The sequence below is a fragment of the Amblyomma americanum genome, chromosome 1 (assembly GCF_052857255.1).
Source record: "Amblyomma americanum isolate KBUSLIRL-KWMA chromosome 1, ASM5285725v1, whole genome shotgun sequence".
NCBI lineage: Eukaryota > Metazoa > Arthropoda > Arachnida > Ixodida > Ixodidae > Amblyomma > Amblyomma americanum.
The window spans coordinates 426,675,456-426,690,057 of NC_135497.1; the positions used below are offsets into that span (position 1 = coordinate 426,675,456).

At 45.8% G+C, this 14,602-nt stretch overlaps 1 protein-coding gene across 7 annotated transcripts in view; it reads left to right on the forward strand.

Moving 5' to 3' along the window:
• LOC144115866 (uncharacterized) overlaps nt 1-14,602 on the forward strand; it is a 360,881-nt gene that overhangs the window by 11,292 nt on the left and 334,987 nt on the right. The window contains exon 1 of one of the 7 annotated variants that reach the window (XM_077650428.1): nt 1,828-1,879. The exons of the other annotated variants lie outside the window; for them this stretch is intronic. The gene's annotated coding sequence lies outside the window, so the exon portion shown is untranslated. Of the gene's footprint in view, nt 1-1,827; nt 1,880-14,602 lie in introns of those variants that run through there. 7 annotated transcript variants of the gene reach the window in all.

Genomic DNA, 14,602 nt, shown 5'->3' on the forward strand with positions numbered 1-14,602 from the left:
AGTTCCAGGCGCGCCCCGCGGACGTACTGCTCTAGTGTGTTTAAGGCATCTTGTAAATGAAGGTTCTGCGTCTCAATTCGTTTATGAGTGGACCCTATTGTGACACCATCTGCATAAATCATGAACTGTATATGTGGCGTTTCTTCAAATTTTCAAGCCAATGGGATGAAAGCTCTACTAAATAGTAAAAGGGCTAAAACTGAGCCTTGCGGCCCTCCACTATTTGAAGTGTAATAATCAATGCGTTCTCCATTGAGCCGAATAGAGAACGTTTCGTCCTTAAGCAGGTTGCATACAACCTTCGTAACCTGCCAAGAAATGCCCAAATCTTCCATATTCTCGAGGATCTTCGCGTGGGACACGTTATCATATATGCTTTCGCCACGTCCCTAACCACCACCGTGCGCACAAAAATGCCTATGAGTTGACGGATACATGACACGTCTTCAGCCAGTGTAGCCAAACCTGTTTGCGTGCGACGGTTTTACCTGAACCCACTTTGTCGCGGAAGCTATTTTTTCTCATTTTCAACCTACCACGATACATGCGTGGCAACCATCTCGTAAGTTTTCCAAATTAGGGGCGTTAATGATATTGGCCACAATCATGGTATGCTGTTGAGAGGTTTTTGCAGCTTTTGGTGCAAACAGGGGTTTCAGTCTTGTGCAGTTTCCCCTCTTCACCGTTTCTCATTCATCAAACCCAAAAGGGCATCACAAGCTTCTCCTAATTTCTTGAAGACTACGTATTGAATGTTGTCCTGTCCCGGCGTTGTTCCATCACTTGCTTCTTCTATAGAAGCCGTCATCTCATAAGCGTTAAACAGAGATGTTATTCCGCCTTGTCCACATCGTCCTTCGTCAGCGATAGGGTAGGAGACTGCGCATGATTAGGGAAGAAAAGGACTGCTGCCTGACCTACAAACTCCTTCGGTGTCAACTGTAGAGCGCGGATACTTTCGGCATGATCTTTAATCTGCCGCTCTTTTTCTAGAAGTTCCACAGAAGGTCCTGTATTTTCTTGTGCCCACACTATTGCACATATTAACTCTATGGCTGATGCGATGTTGCCGGCTGAGCGCCTATCTCTCCAGCTTGCAACAAGCTGGCAACGCTGGTGGAACAGGCACAGACAACATTTTTGTGCCTTTTTAGAGGCGGTTCGGGGACCCTTAAAGAGACATGTTGCATCCCGTACTACATTTACGCATACCAGGCTTGCTGCTAATTAAGTCAAAATCTATAGCCTCTAAGCAACGAAATAATATAACAACATGCATGCCGACAAGTGTGCCATCCTTCCTGAAGGTCAATGAGATACTCATGCTGACTGCTTCCGGGAAATAGCGTAAGAGGGGCATAGCATACGAAACACTGCTTGAAAAATGCTTAAAACGGTACACGCACGGCAACGAAAGGGCATGAAGAAACAAACGAAAAGTACATAATAAGCTACAGTCGTACCTATGCATTGAAAGGTGAATGAAGGAAGTTTCTTGCGAATTTAAACCTCCACAGCCTGCTCCTGTGATGACCCTGCACATTTCTCGTAGGAGTCTCGGAGATGCGTGTCTTTTAAAGCGCAAAGTACTTCGACAAGCACTGCTTACGTTCACCGTACCCATCGAAGATTGCATTCACTTGATTTCTAAGTCTGGTGGTTGCCGCACATGGCATGCATAAGCGACTAGCGTTTCATGAAATAATTGACAAAAATACCCGCATGTTGCATATGTCAGCATGAACACGGACGTCACTTACTTGTATTCGGACAGGTTTCCGCTTTCCCATTAATGTTTTTCTTCGCGACATCCTTACTCGCAGTGCCAGAACATGCAGTGAGCCGGCACTTGCAAGCGCACACAAGCTCCTCATGGAAGGTGAGGGCGTTTCTCATGGCACGAACATAGGGCGTGAACGTGCAGCAGCAGACGAAACCAATAAAACTTTTCTATTTTTCACAAAGTGTAGTCCAAAAGTGCTCCTAAAGTGTACTTGCTTAAGCGTTAATAATTTTTTTAGAATATTTGCCTTGAAAAGCGTGTCTGTCAAACGCAAAAAAAAAATGCTTTCATCGGTTAGCTATATTTAGCGACACGAACAGAAAGCCCTCTCTCACCGAGGGCAAATTCAGTACTCGTTGACACCCATCTGCTTTTCTGCACATTTATTACAATTTACAGTGAGCAGATTTTCTTTTGGGATATTTTGATCGAAAAACAACGTTTGCTTGTAATATTTTTTTTGCGAAAAGTTATATTTCTGCACTTCTTATGTTTTATTGCTAATGCTAGCCAAACCAAGTAAGAAACCGCGTCTTTCCGGCATTCCTGCGGTGAATGAAGTGGTGTTTAAGAAACTCGCATAGACGATGGCGTCAGGTTTTCCTCTAGACAATGTTTAGAAACTATGACGCGAACGTTATTAGAGGAACGGCACATGCTCCATTGACTACTTCTGCCCCAGCGTGTGCGTCCGTGTCGGAGTTTTATGCGCTCACCTGTGGTCCTGCTTGAAATCATCTCAGAACAGGTCCAATTGTATTTGTGCATCTAATAACTAACTGAACGCCCACCTCAGATCAATAATACGTGCATGCAGTAACACACTAATACAATGCTTAATTCCCATTGATTTATCAGAAATACGGGCGGTCAATCGAGACACAGGAAATATACAGTAAACAAGTATGCCTAAGAAAGTCTTCTATTGGGCTAGTTCCGCCATAACCACTGAGCTACCGCGGTGGCTCAGTGGTTATGGTGCTCGGCTGCTGACCCGAACCCCAAAGACACAGGTTCGATCCCGGCCGCGGCGGCCGAATTTCGTTGGAGGCGAAATTCCAGAGGCCCGTGTACTGTGCGATGTCAGTGCACGTTGAACAACCCCAGGTGATCGAAATTTCCGGAGCCCTTCACTACGGCGTCCCTCAAAGCCTGAGTCGCTTTGGGACGCTAAATCCCCATAAACCATAAACCATTTGCTCTTTACCAATGCATATAGCGCGTGACAGGGTAGACAAGATACAGGGACAGGGCAACAAAGCAAGAAGCACTTGTCTTGTCCTCCGATCTCTGATTAGCAAATATGCACAAGAGTATGCTGTACAACTATTTTCCTTTTTTTTCTAAAAGCGATGCTTGCTCACGTGCGCACTGCTTCGCTTGTATTTTTCGCTTCCGTAATTGATCTTTCCAGTTTGTATTGGCTGCGACCAAGAACTGAGCCCCTGTCATATTCTGCAATGCACGCGCGCTCAGTGCAGTCGGAAGACAATCCGTCCCCTTCCTCATATTATTTCGGTGTTTTTTTTTTATCGGTCTTCTGAAGAATGGTTTGTTTGCCAATGCACATATCCACAAAGGAAAACGGTAAAAGGTGGCAAAGTAGGCCAGCGTTTGAAGCCGAATCTTCCTGTCCAGGCCGTTCTAGACCACTAGTACTTGTTTTCTAAGCTGCGTCTTTCCGTTATAAACAGCAAATAATTGTTCATTCAACGCCGAATGCAGTTCGTACCATCTCCACCTCTCGTGTTCAAAAACGTTTCCGGAGCACTTACAGAATCATCACTAGCGCTCCCCTGAAAAAATGGGATTATTGTACTTTGAGTTCTTTTCCCTCCAAACTGTTAAACCCCTCTTGAGTAGTTCGTGTGCGACCCTGCCATCGTCAAGGTAGTACAGGACAACGGAATCAAAATATAAGAATTATTACTACATATCAGCCTTAGGTTTTTCTTAGAGCTAAACACAAATGTGCGAGGAACAGTTTAACGACGAGTAGGTAAAACTCATGTTTTATTCGTTTTCAGCGTTTATACGAATCGACGTAACCAGGGCTTACAAGCTAAGGCCTCCTATCTCATTTGTATATTGAAGATCACGCGGGTGGGGGGGGGGGGGGGGCATGGCAGAAAACTGGGAATATTTTTGCCCAGCCGTGCGACTTACTGCAGTACAGGATAATCCTGACTAACTGGCCTCTGATGTAGGTCAATGTTTTAAGCAAAAGTGATGACTTTCTGCATACAAAAAATAAATCTGTCAGCGACATTTTAATTAGCGAAATAGGTGTGCGTCGCTAGGCACTTGTCTATTTTTGGCAACTAGCACGGATTGCAAAGAAAGGCTTCTTGTAGGGCGACCTCCTTGATAAAGTTCGCACAAGTGGTTGTTGTTTTGACAAAGCTGGATATTGCATTTCCCGCAAGGGAAACCTATTTGGACACTTCCGAACAAGCGCTTGCGCCTCGTCGCATTTGGAATGTGGCCATCCCGGACTAGTCTGTTCTCCTTCAACTCTAGCGTTTTTTTTTCTTTCAGCATTACAAAGAAAAAACTCGGGCTGCCATCTGCTTCCGTCACGGTGCTCTCCGCCGTCACAGCTGTTGCAAGTGCCCATATTCAATGGCAGAACCTTTCCTTAACAGCGCGCTTGCAGTCTGGGTCGTCATCGTTGCTGTCAACAGTCGTCACCCTATTTTCTGGAGAAACACGCATTGTCAGTGTTAAAACAAGGAAGCAGTGTTCTGACAGGATGACAGAAGAAGACAGACAAGGAACTTAGTTGCACCATTCTAGGAAGAGATCCTCAGGGCACGGTTCGCCCATTCTTGTAGTCGGTCAGATAGCTATAACTTTAAGAGGACTCGCTTACCCGTCTAAAGGGAAATTTTAAGTACCCTTTGACTCGTACAAGGGTATATATATTTTTTCACACATGTTTCAATAAAAGTCGTTAAAGTTCAGCGCCTGCTTGCTTCCTGCGGTCGTTATTGAGCACTCTTTCCCGGTTCTGAGATTTCGAAACGCGCCAGCCATAGTCCAAGATAGCATCATTTTGACGCAGTGTCATCTATCTTGTCTTCCAACACCTTTTGGTACTCACTACTTGGAAAGATAAACGCAAAAGTTGCCCAGGGCAATGAGTTTCTATATATTTTTTCGAGACAAGACAAAGTGGCGCAACTGCCTGTTGTCGGAAGCTCGCGAGAAAACCACAAATCAAAAAGGTACTCACCCAAGACATGCGAATTAGTGCACCCTGAGGCAATTAGGTCAAATGTGAAGCAGTGTCCCAGCTTATATCTCGCGCTGTGAGTTTACGAAGCACGAAGTAGTGGAGAGCTCAAGATTAATTTCTACATCCCGAGTCTCTTCAACGTTTTCCTACACCTCTGTCCACGGTCCTAAGTTTCGCATTCATAGAAATGCGGCAGCCGCAGCCGAATACAGCGCTTGCATCTCGTGCTCATAAATAGGATGGAGTAGCCACCGAGACACTGCATTGAGTCATCCAATACAGAATCGCTCGTACCGAACCCTGGTGTCGTTCACTGCCGTCCTTCCTCGAGAGCCTTTCTCACCAGCATAAACCGGTTGTGAAGTACAGCATTTTTATTTTGAGTGGTGCCTTATCGCAGAAATGACAGGATTAAAACTGCGTACTACGCCGCCTCTAAAATGTACCACGAAAGAGTTAGAAGCACTTTAACAAGCTTCAAGCTCCAACACGTGTTTGTCACAACCTAAATGCCCCGCCGCTACCTCGCTATGAGATTTATCCATTCCAAATCTCAGTTGGCACTTATTGCTCCACCCCTACTCACTTTCGGACGCAACGTTACTAAAACCAGCCGGTACTAATAACGTTGGTCGAACTGGTATTGGGATCGAGAGGACGGCGGTTTGACTCACAGCTCTAACGAGTTATATTCACGGCACTTTTTTTTTCAGGCTCGTGACCGACGGCGCTTGGCCGTGGCTCTTGCGAGAACTGTGAGGACCTGCAGAAGCCACACTCAGCTGCGGTCTTTTTTTTCAATCAGTGGGGATTTAGGTACGCAAGCAAACAAACAGCTAAATACGCGGATTTGCTAGGTGCTCGGATGCGTGTGCTCGCAGGCATGTGCAGGTTACTAGCACCGTGCTGCTACCGTTCTCGTTCACTCCTACTTTTCTCGGTCGGAGGGTGCGAAGGGACGCCGTGCGGATGCCGCTTTCATAAGCGCTGCTCTCAGCCCTGGATCTTGATGCCTCTCGCTGAACTTGGTCCGACTGTCATGGCTGCAACTTAAGAACGTGTTTTCGTTAACTCGCGTAGCACGTTGGCCTCACCCAGCCTCCATCCGTAGGCTTAACCCCCTGACTCGTTCTCCTTTGGCTTACTGCCGTTATGGGATAACCAAATCGAAAAAAGACGCAAAACACTGAGGTGAGAGCGATATTTCTATGGTAATAATTATCGCGCACTACTCGATCGCTTGTTTCCCAACTAAATTGCGAGAGAATTCTACGGAAGGTCGCATTAATGCAAGGACGCTACGGGACGACAATTTTCCTCCGTGTGGGACTTTACATGCGGTAATGCTGATAATTCGTGGCAGTCTGTAAGCCCGAAGGACGTCGTGTAAAGAGCTGGGGCATTCGGTGCTCGGGATGCTTCCGAACAGCAATCGTTTTCGGTGAGTTTCAAAAAGAGGTAGGGCGATGTGTTTATTGAATCTCTAGATTTATACCCTTACTTGAGGGCAGAGAAAGTCATGTTGCGCAGCAGCGCACTTTTGAATGTATGGGTGAGTTGGTTTGAGACACGATACTAGTAGCAGAGTGATGGGATTTCAGTCAGAACGGGCAAGGCGACTTAATCTCTCGCTGTTCTTCATTCTAAGACATATTCAGAGGAGTGGATTGGAGAGAGCGCGACAGGGGAAGCATCGCAATTAATAGGAGACGCTTTAGCAACATCTAATTTACTGGTGAGGTATGTACCTCCGCCATGTAACTCGTGAAAAGAATTGCAGCGCAGGATTGAAGACTACAAGCTGAATGGTGGGACTCGAAATTGATATTGAGAAAACTAAATTATTGTTCAACAGTTTGGAAATTAAGAGGCCAGCATTTTTTGATAACAAGTGTGGTATTAGAGCTAGCAAGGGACTACATCTAATAAAACCATGCAGTAACCGCGGACCTGAACCACGAGAAAGATGTAAGCAAGGTAACGAAAATGAATTGGACGGCATTTCACAGTCACTGCCAGGTCATGAATAGCACCTTACTAACAGCCCTCAAGAGGAAAATATAAAATAGCTGTACCTTGCCACTGCTCACCTCTGGTGCTGTAACTTGAAGGCTAACAAGAAGGCTGGAGCTTTAAAGGAGGACAGCGCAGGTGGCTATGCAAAGGAAATGGCAGGTGTAATAATAAGGAAGAAAAAGGAACAGGCGTGGATCAGGAAACGAACTTTGGTTAACGGCACACTGGCTGAACAGCAGAGGAATAAATGAAGAAGACGAACCACGTAATACTAAGAGCAGGTAACCGATACTCCTAAGGGCAACCAAGCAAATTTTAAGGTACGAGAAGCGTACTCGAGGGCGACAGAAAATGAGGTGGTGGAGCAAATTAAGGAAGAGGCATGCTGGCCGCGGCTGGCTTGACAGAGGGCTGAATGTAGGTCACTAAGGAGAGCTCTTTGGCAAGCAATGCACGAGGTTCGGTTAATTGTGGCGATGTTGAAACACAACGCGCTTTTGGGAAAGGCACAGTCTCATCGGTGTAAGCGCAATATAAATCATCGCATTAATTGCAGCGTCCTTAAGAAATGGCAGTATAGCGAAGTGCTACGCGACACCACGCAGGAGTGCTCGAAAAGGGCTCCACATGGACGTTTCCAGCACGATAGGCATTTCGATTATTGGAACCGGTGCCTCCAATATCGGGTACCTACCCTCCACTTGTTCCTCGTGAAACAATGACTGTCTCTCCCTTTGATCGGTTACTACTGTGTGCTGCCCCGCCGAATGCAAGTCATTGGAGCTACTCTCCCTTCTTCTTCTCTTCTTTCTGTCTTCTTTCTATCTTCTCCGCTTCTTCACTTCTTACTTTTCTTCTCTATCTTGACTTGGTTTCTGTCTTCTTTGCTTCTTCTTCTTACTTCTCCTTTCTCCTTCCTTCATCTCCTTCTCCCTTCTCTTCTTCTCGGTGTGGGGTCCCAGTAACGGCTCTCATTGTAAAAAAGAAAGATGAGGTTTACTATGACAAGCATTACATAATGGCAGTCTGTAGCGGGCCTTTTTACGAAAACATTACGGAGGGCACTTAAGGCTGCCTACGTGCTGTGAATTCTGTGGCATTTGTATCATCATGGGCTATTAGTTAACTATGTTTGTGTTCTGGTTACTACTACTGCGTTACTAGTTCTAATGTCTCAAAGTCCTTCACCCTGAAAGATTTTGACTTGAAAGTCATTCGGTGTATGTGTATAAATTGGGTCCTCTTTTGACTGAACTTTTAAGCCACCAGTCTGGGACCATGGAGATGCCATTGCAGTTTGCGAACCATTTCGACAGGACACCAACGATGGATTTCTTTGCCGATGGGCCAAATAATGCCTCCGCATTATAAGTTCCCATCCATGCATGGCCTCCCAGAGAGGAGGGGCGGGAACTCAAAGTTACGAACTTCTTGAACAAAGCTCTCCTAAATAAACTTTATGAATGCATACCAGTCTGCTTATTTCAGAGGGTCGAAACTTTCGAACATTACTTCGTATTCGCGACAAAATTAAATGGTTACGCCGACATTTTGAGATACGCGGCATTGGCAGGTAGATGTGCGGCTTTTTTGGTCTGGAACTATTAGTGTCATTATTCCATGTTGCGTGGTATAAGATATCAATAATATCAAAAATTTATTTTTTCTATGTTTCCCTCCGGTAGGCTCAACGCCACTTAAAAGGATAAAATTCTGCCTGATCACATTCCTCTGCGTTCTAGCTTGTTTGCACCCATTGTTTTTGTTAATCGCCCGTAAAGAAGCTGGTGTCTAATTCTTTGTAGTTTGAGGTAGTTTTGAGATATTAGGAATAATATTTAAGCAATATTAAAACAAGGGCGCCATGCCTATTCAGAGTGAGATTACGGCTATTTGACTGGGAGCTCTAAATGAGCCCTGATCCTTCTTCTAGCTCGCTGCGTCATCACACTCGGCGGGTACACAGCGTCATTGCGAAAATCTCAGCCATGTTAGACGCCGAAAAGCACAGCACAGCCCACCGCAGAGGGAGCGCCTCCTTTCCTGCGTTACTCCCAATATATGACGTAATACTGCAGCAGACTTTGAGGGAGGGGGCTCAGGGTCCGCACCAAGCGGAGCCACTTTGGTGCGGAGCCAGTGCTGAAGGTGGTGCTGGGGGCCTGGTCACTACGGGCATCAGCGCCAGCCGCAGCCTCGACGGAAGCGAAAGTTAAAGGCAGGATGAGACAGTTCCAGTTTAATAAAGCAGCCAAAGATAAATCAAAAACAGTTGCGGTCTTTCTCTTCGCCGAAAGTTGGTGACAGCATGAAATGCTTTGCAGGAACACAGTAGCAACTTCTAGGATGGGTCATATATGCTGCTGCCCACAACCACTGAATTCGTCTCGGGCAGCTTGTATGTGTGCAGTGTTCGTCTGCGTATAGTCATTACCGCTGTCGTCGTGTTCGGCTACCTTCTTGCTTTCGCGTACGGTCGCATGAAGCAACAGTTGCTCATCTTCTTCTGTGCTCCGCAAAACACGCGTTGCGTTCCAAGTTCTGGAGACGCATTATAGCTTTCGAAACATCACGCTCTATATACAGGCCGGGACTTTACACAATTTTTTTAAATAGGCTTTCTGAGTTAGAAGAACGATTTTTTCGGGCATTACATTTTCAGTAGTGAAGTGCATCAAAATATAGCTTAGACGTGTTAACTAGCAGGTTGGTTAACTAATAGTGAATAGTTAACGTTTTAACTATTACTGATAGGCTCATTAATTATTGAGAGGAGTGTAGCCCATCGTAATTGATATCCTATTTGTTTATATAATTTCGAAAACGCGGTTACCCTCGGCGTTGTTGCCCAACAAATATCGGCTACATCGCGCCAAATTAATGCTCTTTCGAGAAGCTTGCAAGTAAAGCAACCTCTCCTGTGCACGGAACTCATCGCAATAGCCAAAATTTGTTGGAACACCGCCCCGAGTGTAACTGCGTTTTCGAAATTCTAAACACTGATATGGATATTGCTTACGGTGGGCATCTCGATAATTATGACGCCTAACTGTATAGCACCCCATTCAGCACTACGGTTTCGTACATGGAGTAGCGCAGAACGACCCTACCAGGCTTGATAGGCGAACGATAACGGTGATAATAATTCATGCCCCTTTCTTTTTGCGTCAGTCTGGTATACTTCTCCACTTGCGCCTCCATCGCGTCACTTCCGCTAGGCGCCCTTGAAGGACGCCACTTATTAATGCGACGACGTTTCTGAGTGGCTGCATTCATTCTGGCTACGCAATCTCCAGCGACTGTGGTTCGTGTATGAAAATAGCGGTCATATATACTGGTTTCGTTCTTGCCACGATGCCCAAGTGGTCCGAGCCGCCAACAGAAATCGTTGCCAGGTTTGCACCGCCATGGGTTTGAATCCAGCTCAGGGCGCTTTGGAATTCTTTTTAAGAGCGTTAGCTCTTACTCATCACGTTTCTCGATTTCTTGGGACGTTTCTCAATTTCTTGGGGTCTGCTACCACCTCCTTTCTGCGTGAAATTATCCAAGTCCGAGGAATTCAAGATGGCGGCCCCCATAGTAAATCGATATAGCAACTCAAATGGTGATTGATTGGTGACGTCTTAAGTATATCGAATTGGTGATTTATTGGTGATGTCACTGATATATGCAATTGGTGATTGATTGAAGACGTCACTTATAAATCCAAGATGTCAGATTCGTATTTCCATTGGTGTACCTCACTTTAATCTCATTCATATCAATTCTAGTAAACCAAACAGCTAACGCTCGTTACTTCAACGTCCTCCAGACGGTGCGGCATCTTGTTCCGTATGGCCACCTTTCGGGCGAAAATTTTTGTTGGTTTTGGGCGTCAGTTTCTCCGCCATCTCTGAAATACATTCGGCTGAGATTGCGAGAGTGAGAGAGCTAAAAGCAATTTCGTGCTATACGTATCATCTTTGCCAGAAGTAACCACGCAACGTGGCTTGCTTCTCAGCCGTACAGCGGAGCCCTTCTAAACTTGCCTGTCTTTGAGAGGTCAGTGGGTCCCACGGGATCTGCTGACCTCTCAAATCCAGGCAGATTTAGCGACCCGCCTTGCGAGTCCAGACTCATCAGTGCCTCGGCTCCTTCATTTGGACAACTTTGCCCTTCTTTCATTAAGAAAGGAGCTCCTCCGGCACCGCACACGTGCTCTCATCCCTCCGTGTGCGGTAACCCTCCCCCGCGGTCTTGCCCGTGCAGAGGAGGTTGTGCTTAGGAGGATCCGGGTCGGGGTTGCCCTCACACCTCCCGTCACTCGGAAGTGGCCTCAGTACCAAGAATTGTTTCTTCAGCCAGGCGTCCGATATGTAAACACGAGGACGTTGAAACCGACATTCATCACTTACTGTGGAACTGCCCAGCTCTCAAGCCTACAAGGATCCGGCACCTGAAGGTAGCAGGACTTTCACCAAGCAACCCTGCTTCACACACTGCCTGGACGCAGGGACCGTACCATCGTTCTCTACTGGACTTCATCAAATCAGCTAGCCTTTTTCCATTCATTTAATCGCTACTACATCTTTCATCACGCCTTCACTCATCATTGATGCCCTGGGGCAATAAATTTCGCTTAAAAAAAGGCACCCCTCAAGACCAAATTGCCTCGATAACGGAGGACGAGGATTCTCCTTTACCTTGCATGAAGTTAGAGCTCAAGGAGTGCCACAAGTGCTCCTGTACGCGGCTAAAAAAACAAAACCGGTTGCTTGATTAGTTTTGGCAAAGACGGTACATTTAATTTATCCTTGTCTATGCCGCACGTTTAGGAATAGTTCGTTTGGAATGACATCCTTCAACCTTCGCCCTGCAGTCTTCGAAGTGTTTCTCGTGAGTGATAAAGATGGAATCCAGAGCCTCGTTACCTAGGCACGATACACTGATGCACTCGTGACAGGTGTTTTGCAGCGAAAACTGCCTTTTAATGGTGCAGCGCAGCTTGTTTTAGAGCCCTTCGCAGATCTATAGCCTCGTGAAACTGCTAAACTTCGTTGTTCATGGGAAAGCTTGACCTCAGGGAATAGAAGCGCTAGTTTGAGAACTTGTGCGTTTTTCAAAACTGTCATAACTGTAGTTATCCGCTAGTTTCATATGTGCAGCTACTGACAGACTAATGCGGACCGCGCTTTGCCCGTCACACTGCTCTGACGCGTTACCTAGCGAAAATTCAGGGGGGTTTGATATTTCTGTTAGTAAATATCGCTGGTGCGTTTGTGCCGAAAGAGAGCAAACCTGTCTATTTCTGTTATACAACGCCAGGGAACTAAGAGTTGGAACGGCGAAGCATGGTCAATATTATTCTGTCCGCGACTGTGCCTGCAGTAAACAATGTGAGAATTTCTCTAGCTTGCGACACGTTTTGCAATAGGCAGTTATCATATGATCGTGACTATTTTAAAAAAATTGCTCCCATCGTTTTCTCTGTAAAAGCGCTTTTCCCATTGCGTGTCACAATGGTAAATCATTATGCTTTAACACATGCTTTTTTCAAGAATAATGAATGTCCTAACTCAGACATAACTTCAGCGCGAGAACCACGTTCTCATTAGGAAAAGCACACTCACGGACGAACGCTATACGTGTATGTGTCCGTATGTGCATACATGCGTCTTCCTACTGTGAACGCGGTTCTTGCGCTGCGACTTCTAAAGTATCAGCCCAACTTGCGAAAAAGCTAGTTTTACTGAATCTGCTAATGCGTCGTCAGCGATCATAAACTTGCCTTTCTTCTCGGTGCCGGCGCGTTTGAAATATTTGAGGGAATTCCAGATGTTCGCAAAAGCGAAGCACTTCAATAATTTGTATTCGTATTATCTGCGTTGAGCAGGAAAAAACCCTCCATTATCAATATTGTGAAATCAAAGGTTCGTGTCTCTTGGACGCCATCATTATTTTTCTTTCTCTACAATTTACGCGAAACTTTTCTGTTCAAACTTTATGAAAGATGCCCCCGCGTATTTTTACACTTTGAGTTCCTCTAAGCACTTTCAACATGTTACTTTCCGCGCTCTCTTTGGGTGCGTACTGGATTTGTCACTAACCAGTGCAGATATCTCCGCAGCCTGTGGCCCATAATATCCTAAAGCTCTGTTTTTCTAATAATTCGGATTTTTTCCACTTCTGCCTTTAGCAGCACTAACATTTAACAAGTAATGCGGTCCACAAGAAGAATAATTTTAACGCACTATCGACATAGGTTGTACTGCGTAATGTTGACGCCCAATGAGGATAAAGAAAAATGGTACAGTAAGCGAGGTTTAACGTATCAAAACTGCACACCTTCTACAAGAGACGGAGTTTTAGAGGACTCCACATTAATTAATTTCTACCGGTTACTTTAACATGCACTGACATCGTACAGCACTCAACATTCTTTTCCATTTCGCCTGCATTAAAACATCAAAATGAAGCCGCGCCTCTGCTGGGATCTGATGCCGAGTCCTGGGACTGAGCAGCTGAACGTCATAGCAACTAAAGCACCGCGGCGGGTGCGAATAAAAAAATGCCTTCTCCGACTTACCTGTTAAAGAATGCACTCTTCCTGCATACGATTAGAAAATATAATCGACTTTCCACTCGTTCTGTACGAACTTCATGTGGCACCGAGTTCTGTGTACGCACTATAAAGATTTTCAATGCAGAATGCGTTTAAAAGCTTATCCTCGTAGTTTCTTGTGCGCGGCTTTCGAACAGAGGATATTCAACAAGCATCTGCACTTTCAGCTGTCGCAAGCAATGGTAAGAACGCACCCAGACGAAAGGAACTGGTGCTTCCGCAGAGTTCTAACTTATTAGCACCTAGTGACGCAAATTCTAAGTCACTAATTACACTACGAAGTGATGCGGCATAGTTGCCGGCGATAAAAGAGAAAGAGGGTTTATTGACGGGAAAGGCAGAGGTTGGCCGTAAAAATGAATGTCTAGCCTGCTACTCTCCACTGAGGAACGGGAAGAGGAGAAAAAAGAGGGTCACGATGGGGGGTGATGATGATGGGAGGAGGAAGATGAAAAAATACCTAAAAAGTGCACACTTTCTAACATCACAAACGTGAGGCAAGGTCCGTGTCGCTTAAAAAGTGTGAGAGCGCTCGCGTCGCCTGTAGAGTTTTCGGACTATCTGGCCAAGCGCCGAGGGGCAAATCATCCGAGAGGGGCCTGGTGTCAAGAGACTTGAAAGCAGATGCTAGCATGAGTCTTTCTCGTGCATATACTGGACACGCCACTAAAACATGCTCTACAGTCCCTAGCACGCCACATCGGAAGTAACAGAAAGGCACGAGGAGAACATACACTTCCGCTGTGCAACTAGCGGAGGCTTCTCTTTTGTTTGTGATTTCAGCCGGAGATGTTGAAGGCACGTTGCGTGCTCCATTTCTACTAACGGGAACAGGCGTCGGCAGATGAAAAAAAACTCACTGGATGGTTACAGCTGTGTAACGCGATGTTCAACGATAGCTATTTAGGCGTTTAGCTTTGGGGTTATATACCTGGCGCACTGGTGCAGTAGTCAAGTGATGCGC